The sequence below is a fragment of the Haemaphysalis longicornis genome, unplaced genomic scaffold (genome assembly GCF_048455015.1).
Source record: "Haemaphysalis longicornis isolate Haplotype H1 unplaced genomic scaffold, Haemaphysalis longicornis Haplotype H1 scaffold_12, whole genome shotgun sequence".
In the NCBI taxonomy this organism is placed as follows: Eukaryota; Metazoa; Arthropoda; class Arachnida; order Ixodida; family Ixodidae; genus Haemaphysalis; species Haemaphysalis longicornis.
The window spans coordinates 91,745,784-91,756,717 of record NW_027526225.1 but is presented as its reverse complement, the minus strand read 5'-3'; the positions used below and the strand labels follow the sequence as shown (position 1 = coordinate 91,756,717).

General features: G+C 47.8%; 1 protein-coding gene and 1 non-coding gene across 3 annotated transcripts in view; both read left to right on the top strand.

Moving 5' to 3' along the window:
• The first annotated feature begins 1,540 nt into the window (after positions 1-1,540).
• LOC144163018 (uncharacterized) overlaps positions 1,541-10,934 on the top strand; it is a 67,341-nt gene continuing 57,947 nt past the window's right edge. For both annotated transcript variants that reach the window (XM_077693793.1, XM_077693794.1), the window contains exon 1: positions 1,541-1,724. The gene's annotated coding sequence lies outside the window, so the exon portion shown is untranslated. The remainder of the gene's footprint in view (positions 1,725-10,934) is intronic.
• Trnat-cgu (transfer RNA threonine (anticodon CGU)) lies at positions 4,565-4,637 on the top strand. The gene has a single exon. It is a non-coding gene; the product is annotated as a tRNA-Thr (tRNA).

Below are 10,934 nucleotides of genomic sequence, written 5' to 3'. Positions count from 1 at the left end.
CCAGAACTATGATTCAGTCGTAGTGTGGCAAGGTAAGCATACGATGGAATGGTGACTTGCATTGCATCATTTAGAGTGAGAAAAGACGGCAGAAGAACAGCCTATTTTTTTTAGTGATGTCTTGGATACGAGTCTCTTTTTACTGCGAAAGAGTATATGTCTAACCCCCCCCCTAGTTTTCATACTAGTGAAGCCGCTTTAATCGTCACCGCTTCAGGGCTCCCCCTCTCCACTGCCGACCCCTCTGTCACAACTGTTATTCCCCTCGCCATCATGGATGCCTCTTTCACAAGTAGCGCTATTGGCTGGCAACTGCAGCAGCGCCGTTATCAGATGATTGCAGAGAATACACAGAAGTGCGAATCCCGGGCCATCTCCACTAATGTGAAACCTTGGGAGGGGCAAAGCATGCAGTGTATAAGTATTCAAAGATTGTAAGTCTCTCTCTTACCACACGGCGCGCTCTGATTGGGTGCCGGCGAAGCGCCGGTGGTGGGAGCAATCGCGCGCTTGCTGAGGCAGTGGCGACCCCTGTTGCGCTGAACCAGATATAAGCAACTAAAGAGAGACAGACTGGCCGTAAGTTGTCTTCGTGTCACACGCAGCAGCATGCCAAGAAGTATGCTTTACAGGAGGAAACTGCGTTTGAAACCTATTTCGAGGCAGAATTTAACAAATTTCTGTTATTAATGCAGTCAAATGCTGGATATTTCTGTATTTAAATTAGTTTAAATCATGTTTATTTTGAACCGGTTTTATTCATTATACACGCTTTTTTACCATCGTGTGACAAGTTCATGCATTTACCATGACGACATGGGACGACGGCAGGAGTTGCCGACAGCCCGAGCCCCTTAGGTGCTTCGAAAAACTTGCACATCCTAAGTTGTTTGCCTGAAACCCCACATGTGCATTTACAGTACAGGGGGTTGTCAGGTGTGAAGTAGTTCTAAAACGGGGAACGTTTTTCAGCTGTAGTTTTCGCGGACACCACACTGACGTGAAATCGTGGAGGAGTTGAAACGTAATACTATTAGTACCCTAACAGTAAAAGGACTGCTAAGAACAGTAAGAGGACAGTAAACTGTGTGGTTGCAAAAAATTTACGCGAAGAGCTAGACTCGCAGGAAAGTTCTCTGGCAGGCTTCATGCAAGTCAGTAGGGTGTCGGTTATTATAAGAATTACGGTATTCTAGTTAACTGTCTACAGCAGTAAACGTGGCCTAATAGCACCTTGGCAGAGCTACTGTGCTAACGTAGCTGTAGTTTACTCGTGCAAAAAAAAAAAAAGAGGAAATATATAAGTACGCCGTAGCGGTCTAACCGGCCACAGGCAATTTCAAATTTCGCGCGTTTAAGAAGAAACGCTGCGGTGTCTTTACTTACCTTTTTGCATGAGCGCGCAAAAGTTTTAGCTAAATACTTTTTAACATAATAATTTGTATAAAATTTACGTTCTAACTTTACACTTTGGAGCGTTGACCTATTTGTAGACGGCGCAGTAACCGAGCGAAGCGAGAACTTCCTGTGCTTCATGTGATGCGCTTCCGGTGAATTTCGTCATGGCCGCCGTCGCTTTGCGCACGGAAGAGCTGGGTAGGTGAATTCGGAAAGGTGACAGTGGAACGGGGAATACGCTGCAGCACCGAAAGGAAAAAAGTGTGAAAATGCGTGATCGACCGACTAGCTGAAGGAGTGGCCGACAGCACCCTACGGTCCCAGTGGTGAGAACTCGTTTCCTCATTTCTTAAACGTATCCGCACATCGCTCGCAACTTTCGCACGAAAGGTTCGTCCGGTTTTCTAGCGCGCTACTCCGACGCTGCGCGCTGTGGGGCGAAATGTTCACCCTCGAAAATGACAAAAAGAGTGACGATCCAAAATTCACGGTATTTATGAATCTCCCTTTTCTGTTTTATTTGGGAACGAGCGTGGTTCCCACGAAGTTTTCCGCTCCAGAGCAAATCCACTTGCTGAGCTAATTATAAAAAGAGGCGACGCTTCGTCTGGCTTCCTTTATTATTTTGCCGTCTGCTTAGCTCCCCCGCTTTTTCGAAATGAGGTAATTGCGAGCCCCTATATTTGGGAGAGCAGCTCATAAGCGCCTCAAAAACTGAGCATGGCAAAGCAGTGCGGGTGAGCCGAGAGGGAGCGCCAGCCTCTTTCGCCTCTCGAGTGTGTCCGTTTTCTGTTTTCGCGGTCACGACGTCTTTTTCTCTTGCTTCGCTAGTTTTCCACCGGGGAGGTTTGGCACCCCGCGCGCTTTACTCAGTTCATGTATATTTAACTCTCTATGGGAGGCAGCCATCCAAAGTGGCTCTCCCGCCTCGCTGGCGAGCTGGCGACGAACAGACGCGCTGACTTCAGCGACGGGGGACCTGTCCAGCGTCGTCAATCGAGAAGTGTTGTCATTTGTCGCGCCTCAGAGCGCGCGCGGTATCGTGTTTGATGTCTGCCGGGCTCGCGTGCGACACAACGTCTTGCGTATCCGTCGTCCCTCGGCCCGATCGTCAGTTGCGTTCGCAGTTGAATCTGTGCCAAAGATAGGGTGGTCTGTGTGGAGGATATATCGAGCCTGAGTCCGCAAGCGAACTCTATAAATCAGGCATACATGGAAAACAGAGGAACGAGGCTTTTGATCCAACTTCAAATCAGAGAGGGAATTTTTCCCTACCGTCTTCCCATGTTCAGGCGATTTTGTTCGCAAGCGCCAACGTTCGTTGCTTCCCTTATAACTTTTTAATCCGCGTCGAAAATAAAACGATGCCGAATGTAATAAAAAGAGGTTCATTGAATTTGCTAAATAAAAAAATGGGGTGGGTAAAAATGAAAAAAAAAAAAGATGGGGTGGGGGTGCTAGCTGTGGCGTGAGTTGTGTAGTCACGACAGAGAGAATTTTCCGTACATTACGGTCAAATTTTATGGAGACAGAATTTCGACACATTAAGTGGGGCACACGTTTATTCGAGGCCACCAACCGTTCTTAAAAACGTAAAACGTTGCATTTAACGCAACATTATCAATTACAGATGTTTATGGGCGAGGTAAAGGGCAATAAAGATTTTAACCAACGTTGAATGCAAGCTCTTGTTCAAATAACTAGAGAATAACTAGACACAGTCGCTCGTTTTAGCGCCTTGAAACTGGCATATGTGACTGCGATATGCATCGCCGACAATTCATCCTTTTCAAGCCCACGCATTCGAAAACTCCATTTTACAAAGTTGAAAGGAATAGCCTGAAAACGTTGAAAACTTCAAATAATAAATGGCACCATCTCCACTCCGTGGAGGATGGCGAGGGCGCGGAGTACGGGGACTCGAAATGACATTCAAGTTGCGCCCCGAGTGACATCCGATTTGCACCCCGACCTTCTTTCGATTTGAGCCGTGAGTTGCACCTTGATTATTCCCTAAATGAAACTGCAACTCACGGCTCAAATCGAATTTCGCTTGATTTTCGCTTGATGGTGGTGTGCGCACTGATGGACGCGGACGGACCGTGGGAGGTCCTAAGGTACTCTGCTCCGTTACAGGAGAGGGAGTAAGGCGTTTGACTCTCGGGTACTAACTCATGGTCGTAGCCCAATGGGTAAGATGACTGACACTAACCACACATGCTCGAAACCTGCCGGTGCCTGTGTGATTTTTTTATTTTTTGCGATTGTAAATGCTATGCGCACGGACGTGGACGGACATTGTGCGGTCCTAAGGTGCTCCGCACCTAATATTTCATAAAATCAGTATAAAAGCATTGAGTGGAGTTCTGTATGTATATATATACCCTACTGAAACGTTCCGTATATACGGAATTATAGGAATGCGCAGCACATTCTTAGCATGACACAAAGCCGCCACAAATCGAGAAAGATTTTTCAGAAGCACATCAAAATGAAACAGTACATGCCTATTGAAACATTTGACACCGATCAATAGAACCGCGAAATCATTGTCCGTATGAATTCCGTATATACGGAGTATACGGAAATCATACGGAGAGTGATTTTGCTTATTATTGAAGATAAAAACACGAAAACAGTGCCAAATGTTCATATTGTGCGAACTCATATAATTCCCGTGTTTGTAGGACTAATACCTACATTCATTACGCTTGGGGGCGTAACACTCCGTATGAAATCCGTATTCCCATAATTCCGTATGTACGGAACTTTTCAGTAGGGTATATATATATATATATATATATTGTAAGGGAGATACTCGACGTTCGTGTAGAAGGATGGGCACGTTTATTCGTGAACTAGGCGTCAACGCAGGAGGGGCGAGCCGAAACGACCAGCTTTTTGCGAGGCTGAGCTTGAACGAGAGCGTCCTCTTCCTCGTCAGCATCCGGCGCATACCCCCATATGGGGATTTGTCCGTCATGGCTGATGCACGTCACAATTACGCTTCCATGTGCGCTACACACATACTTGCTACAATACCCCCGGCGAGAAGGGGAAGCCATCCTGGCGACCTAAGGGGTACAGGAGACGGCTACCACCGCTAAGTGCTGAAAACAAAAATACCTTAATATAAATGCCCGAGAAAGTGGAGGGGAAGATAGCCCCGCCGGTAGCGTAGTGGTCATCGCACCAGACGCGTATTCTGGAGGTCGTGGGTTCGGATTCCACCCGGCGGGAATTTTTTCTCCACTTTCTTTCAGTCTTTCCAAAGTCCTTATGTGTTTCAATGACCTACCATATCCTGCCCTTTGCTTTCTGGACTGCCAACCCTTATTTCTATCTGTCTGTCTCTCTCTCTCTCTCTCTCTCTCTCTCTCTCTCTCTATATATATATATATATATATATATATATATATATATATATATATATATATATATATATATATATATATAAGACAGAAATAAGAATTGGCAGTCAAGAAGACCTCGGAAAGCAAAGGGGAGGATGTAGTAGCTCAAGATAAATAATTTGGAAATAAGTGTAGGCTAAAGTAGCCCCGCCGGTAGCGTAGTGGTTATCGCACCAGACCGGTATTCTGGAGGTCGTGGGTTCGGATACCACCTGGCGGGCATTTTTTCTCCACTTTCTTATTTTCCAAATTCTTTATCTTGAGCTACTACATCCTCCCCTTTGCTTTCCGAGGTCTTCTTGACTGCCAATTCTTATTTCTGTCTTATTTTCAACGAGCCCCTCATTTCCTATTCTGATTCGCTTAATATATATATATATATTCGTTGACTGAACGCTGGAAGCTTAGGAAACCACCGTCAACTACGCAAAGGGGGTCAAGTTATTTGTCGTTTTTTTTTCGCATGAAAAGAGGAAGTTTGAAATGTTTGGAAGAAAGTCAGTGGAGAAAAACACGTGCCCCACTTGGGACACGAACACACAACCTTCGGATTCTAATGATTTCTTTACTAGTTCAGCTACCCGGGCAGCTGTATTCCTATGGGTTACATGTAAAGCTCTACATCCTTTTGTATTCCCCGCTACATTCTGGCGCATTTATGAATCCTACGCTTGGGGGTGGTCGACAACGCTGCTTCGGCAACTCGGGGAAAAGAGACTTCACAAACTAGATTGTGCATTTTCCAACAAATGTGCAAAGCTCATTGGGTTTTACACAAATCTGAAATATTTCTTTCGTGTCCTTTTTTTAAACGGAAGGCTTGGTATTTTAGAGAGTTTAGCAGTCCGTCTTTTCCGTCGTGCACGTAGTTACCGTGATTACTGGGACCCGACTGCGCATGCGCGCGGGGAACGGCGAGGAGGCGCACCCCACCGTGGCGAATGCACGCACATGGCATAGGCCGGCCCGCGGAACTAATCCCCCTACCGCGACGAATGCACAAGTGCCCAGGCGGGTCCCGGTCAACACGGTAACTACGCGTACACGACGGAACAGACGTACTGCTAAAACTGTCTAATAGAGGCCGGGCTACCATTCCGGGATACGAAGTTTGCGGAAATAGCAACTTACTGAAGAAAAAAAAATGCCTTGTTTGTGTCAGAAAAAAGTGCAATAAAAAGAACTTCCTTTCTTATATGACCAATATTTCTTATCGGAAGTGCTTTTGTGCGAGTACGACGGAATTCTCGTTAACCCACCCGAATGGTGCAGACGACCGTTGGCGCAGCGAGCCATGGAAAGAGCGACAGGAGTGGCGCTCAGGGAAAGAAGACGAGCGTCTTGGATTTCGGAGCATATTCGCGTTGAAGACATCCATCTTAGCTCAAATTAGTAGACAGAAATGGGGTCGGGCTGCGTATGTAAGCCGGAGAACTGACAACCCGTAGACCGCCAGAGAAACAGAGTGGCTACCAAAAGACGGTACTACAGATAACTTGATAGACAAATAAAACAGGGATGGATCCGTACAGTGCAGGGTTGGAGGAGTTGGAAGCTAATGGGAAATGTAGGCCTTCATTTAGCAGTGGACATGTCTGATGACTTCCATAAGGAGAGCGGTAAGATACCTATAAGGAAGGGCGTCAGACAAGGACACACATTCTCTCCAATGTTATTCACAGCATGTTTACAAGAGGTACTCAGAACATTAAATTGGGAGCAGGTGGGTGTGAGGGTTAATATAACCTCAGTAACCTCAGATTTGCCGATGACGCTGCCTTGCTAAGTAACTCGGGGGACGAATGGCAAAGCATAGTTACCGCACCGGACAAGCAGAATAAAATCGTGGGCCTGAAAATTATAATGCAGAAAACTGAAGTGATGCTCAATAACCTCGGGAGAGCACGGCGGTTTGAGATAGGTGGCGAGGCAGTGGATGTGGTAAGCGAATATATCTACTTAGGCAAAGTAGTGACCCAAGATCCCAACCATGAGACATAAATAATTAGAAGGATAAGAATGGGGTGGAAGGGTGAATTCGACAGGTTTTCTCAGATAATGAATGGCAGCCTACTATTGTCCCTTAGGAAGAAAGTGTATGACACCCGCATCTCACCAGTACTCACCTACGGGGCAGAAACTTGGAGGATCACTAAGAGGGTTCAACTTAAATTGAGGACGACTTAGCGAGCAATGGAACGGAAGATTATAGGTATAACATAAAGGGACAAGAAGAGAGCGGAGTGGGTCAGGGAACAAACGCGTGTTAAGGACATACTAGTAGAAATTAAGAAAAAGAAATGGACGTGGGCAGGGCATGTAATGCGAAGGCAAGATAACCCTTGGTCATTAAGGGTAACAGAGTGGATCCCTAGAGAAGGCAAGTGTTGCAGGGGGAGGCAGAAAGTTAGATGGCCAGATGAGATCAAGACATTTGCTGGGATAAATTGGTCGCAGTTAGCACAGGACCGGTATAATTGGAGACCTATGGGAGAGGCCTTTGCCCTGCAGTGGGCGTAGATAGGCTGATGATGATGAATGCATGCGTCTATTATAGACGCCTTGTCAGGTTCCCACCCCTGCTGCGGATTCTTCGCAGTTACGAAGACTACATGGGGCTTCCTCGGTTTACCAGTCCTGGATAATCGGTGGACAATGCGAGGACTGGCTTTGGACCGATGTCCCCTCCATGTTTAAGAATTGGAACAGTTTGCACTAGTGGTGCAAGGCTGGAGAAACAGCAGCGCTGCGGCCCCTCTTCCTTCATATCGGAAACCCGGCTATGCTAATTAATGCATCGTAATCAGCAGCGGAAGCCCACGAGGTCCACTGCAGGACAATGGCCTCTCCCTAACGACCCCCAACCGCTCCTGTCTCGCGCCGCTAGAGTCCACGCTATGCTTCCAAATTTCCTTATTTCGACCCTCCATCGAGTAATTGGCCTTTCTACTTTAACACGAAGGTGTTTTATTCCCGGATACACAAATATTTCACCGACGTCACATCCGTGACGCCAGTACAACGGAGCAAGCGGCCTATAAAGGGTGCACCTCTGCACACATGGTCTTCTTGCTGGGAAGCAACCTTTAGTACTAAAGAGTGCGTTATAACTCGGGTTGTTCGTTTTCGGGTTTTATATTTTAACACGAAAGTGTTTTATGCCGTGATACCCCGGATTTCACTGACGTCATATCCGTCACGGAAATGACGCCAGTACAACGGAGCAAGCGGCCTGTAAAGGGTGCACCCCTGCACACAGTGTATTCTTGCTGAGAAGCAACCTTTAGTACTAAAGAGTACGTTATAACTCGGGTTGTTCGTTTTCGGTTTTATATTTTAACACAGAAGTGTTTTATGCCGCGATACCCCAAGATTTCACTGACGTCATATCCGTCACTGAAAGGACGCCAGTACACCTTCGCCGAAGTGACCCGCCAGCAGGACATCGCTCGCCAAGCCCACCCACAAGACAGCCGCCGACCCGCAAAATCATGCTTAGCTTCCGATTTCGCTGCACATTTCACTTCCGTGCTTTACCGATTCCTATGACAGAGAAATGAACCTAGGTTTTTTCTGTACCTGTCTCTCGGTGGCCACTGTGTCACTCTGGTAGTCCACCGATTGTCAATTCGCCAGATTACGTGGGCAGCCTTTGTTTTAGATGCGAATTTTCCTTTAGATGCGAAGTCCTTTTATTTTAGATGCGAAGCATCTCATGCTCGGGGCTGTGTCCCTCCCTCCCTCATTGTCCGCCGTCCGCACTCCACTGCGCATGCGCGTCTCTTCAGCCCCGTCAGCGTTCGGGCTGACGTCAGCGCAGTCCACTAAAAAAAGAAATAGTTAGGCGGCGCCCGGCTTCGATCCCACGGCTCTCTGGCCGCAACGGGAGGTACGTGGCGCTCTTCCCACTGTGCTATAAACCGAGACGGGAGCATGTGCTACGAACGCGCCTTTTGTCCTTCACTCATTCAAACTACGCCAAGAAGCTACTGATACGACGAATGCACGCGAAGCTGAACGTCAACGGAAACGATGAACTGAAAACTAATGGGAACTTCAGTCGACCCCATGGCTGCTTCGCATACTACCCAGGGTTCCCCTACAGGAAGATGGTGTAATTTTTTCTTTGTTTGAGCTATGATATCTTCTCTAGTTTGTTGTCTAATCCTGGAAGCACGTTTCCTGTCTCTAAGTGTCACTCCGCTCATTATTCGTTCCATGGCCCGTTGAGCCAACCCCAGTTCGCTTTCAAGTTTAGTAAGGCGTCAAGTTTCCGCTCCATATGTCATCACCCCACATTTACTTCTGAACATGCCGCTGACAGTTGTCCATGACTGGCATGCCCGGATCGTTTCTTCTGCGAGCCTTCATATCTCTCCCGAAGTGGACCGCGTTAGCACGCGCTAGATAGAACCCGCGGCCATGTCCAAAGCCAACTCCCGCACTACGAACCCAAATGAAATGGAGTGCGCCCGGAATGTCATGATAGCCCGATCGGATACACCGGTTTCATAACGCGAGGGGCCCACGTTCGACTCCTACCAGGGGAAGCGTTTTTTTTTCTTTCCAGTTGGCTGCACGTGTTATTGTTCCCCACCGCTGCGCAAGTTAAGAACGGCAACAGCAATAGCTCATGTAACGTATCATTCCGCCGAAGTGACGGACCCGGATGTCAACGCGCACGCGCGTTTTGAAACGAGATTAATGCGTAACATCGTCTTTTTTTTTTTTTCACACCTAGTTTTTTTATCGTCGCTGCAGGAAGTTATAAGCAGATTAAGTGCGAGAAATAACGGAAACGGCTCAAGCAACGTTCAACATACTCACAGTAAGGCACTTTTTGCGCGGCGCGGATTCACATCCGGCTGCGGTGATGAGGCGCAGGAGCAGCTTTCGTTGCCGAGTGTAACCGGTATAACCAGTGTACACCCGGTATAACCGAGTATAAACCGGTGTCCCAGTGGTTAGGTTGCGGGTTTTACGGCGATAAGGTCCCGGGTTCGATTCCCTGGACCTCCCTAACCATATTTTGTTTTGAGGCTTCGGGGTTTTCTGTCCTCGCGGGAAGTATTCGTGTCGGCCTGAACACCTCTGCTGTTCGAAGGAATAAGAAAAAAAAAAGAAAAAAAAAATGAGCGTCGGAACGTGTTCAGACAGTTTGCGAATAGTCCAGGACCGATAATGCAGGACTGAGGAGGCCATACAATGGACCTCTTTCAAGTACCGGTCCGCCTGGCGGCGTCATGCCGAACTAGAAACTCCGGGAAGGCATGCCGCCTAAATTAGAACCTCGCCGTCATGCAACCCGTGCACGACACATCCTAATCGCCGTCATCCGTTTCTTTCACAAGAAGGACCAGGAATCTGGGGCACGTACTCAACATTAGTCTGCAGTCCGTGAAGCGCCTCATCCTTCACGCTCACTTTTTTTGTTGTTGATGTTGTTGTTGCTGAGTGCCTTAGGGCCGCACAGTGTCCGTCCGCGTCCGTGCGCATAGCATTTACAATCGCAATAAATCACACAGGCACCGGCAGGTTTCGAGCATGTGTCTGGTAGACCAGACAGGGTTAGTGTCAGTCGTCGTACCCACTGGGCTACGACCGTGAGTAGTACCCGAGAGTCAAACGGCTTACTCCCTCCCCTGTAACGGTGCGGAGTACCTCAGGACCTCCCAATGTCCATCCGCGTCCACCACCATCAAGCGAAATTCGATTTGAGCCGTGAGTTGCAGTTTCATTTAGGGAACAATCAAGGTGCAACTCACGGCTCAAATCGAATGACGGTCGGGGCGCAAATCGGATGTCACCCCGGGGCGCAACTTGGATGTCATTTCGAGTCCCCGTGCTCCGCACCCTCGCCATCATCCACGGAGTGGAGATGCTGCCATTTTTGGAGGGTATTCTAGTGAAACGTTGCGGCCTGTGTATGACCAGGTTTTACAAAGTGCGTGTAGCTTTGAGAATTGTACATAGAGTGAAGCAGTTAATAGGACGAGCGAACGCAGCGCTCTCAGCCAATGGGGGCAGCCGTTGCGCCGCTCAATATTTGCCCCCATGACTTCTTTCTTTCTGCACTTTCAATAACAAAATGATTTCGGCCACAACGAAGGGAACGATGATGGT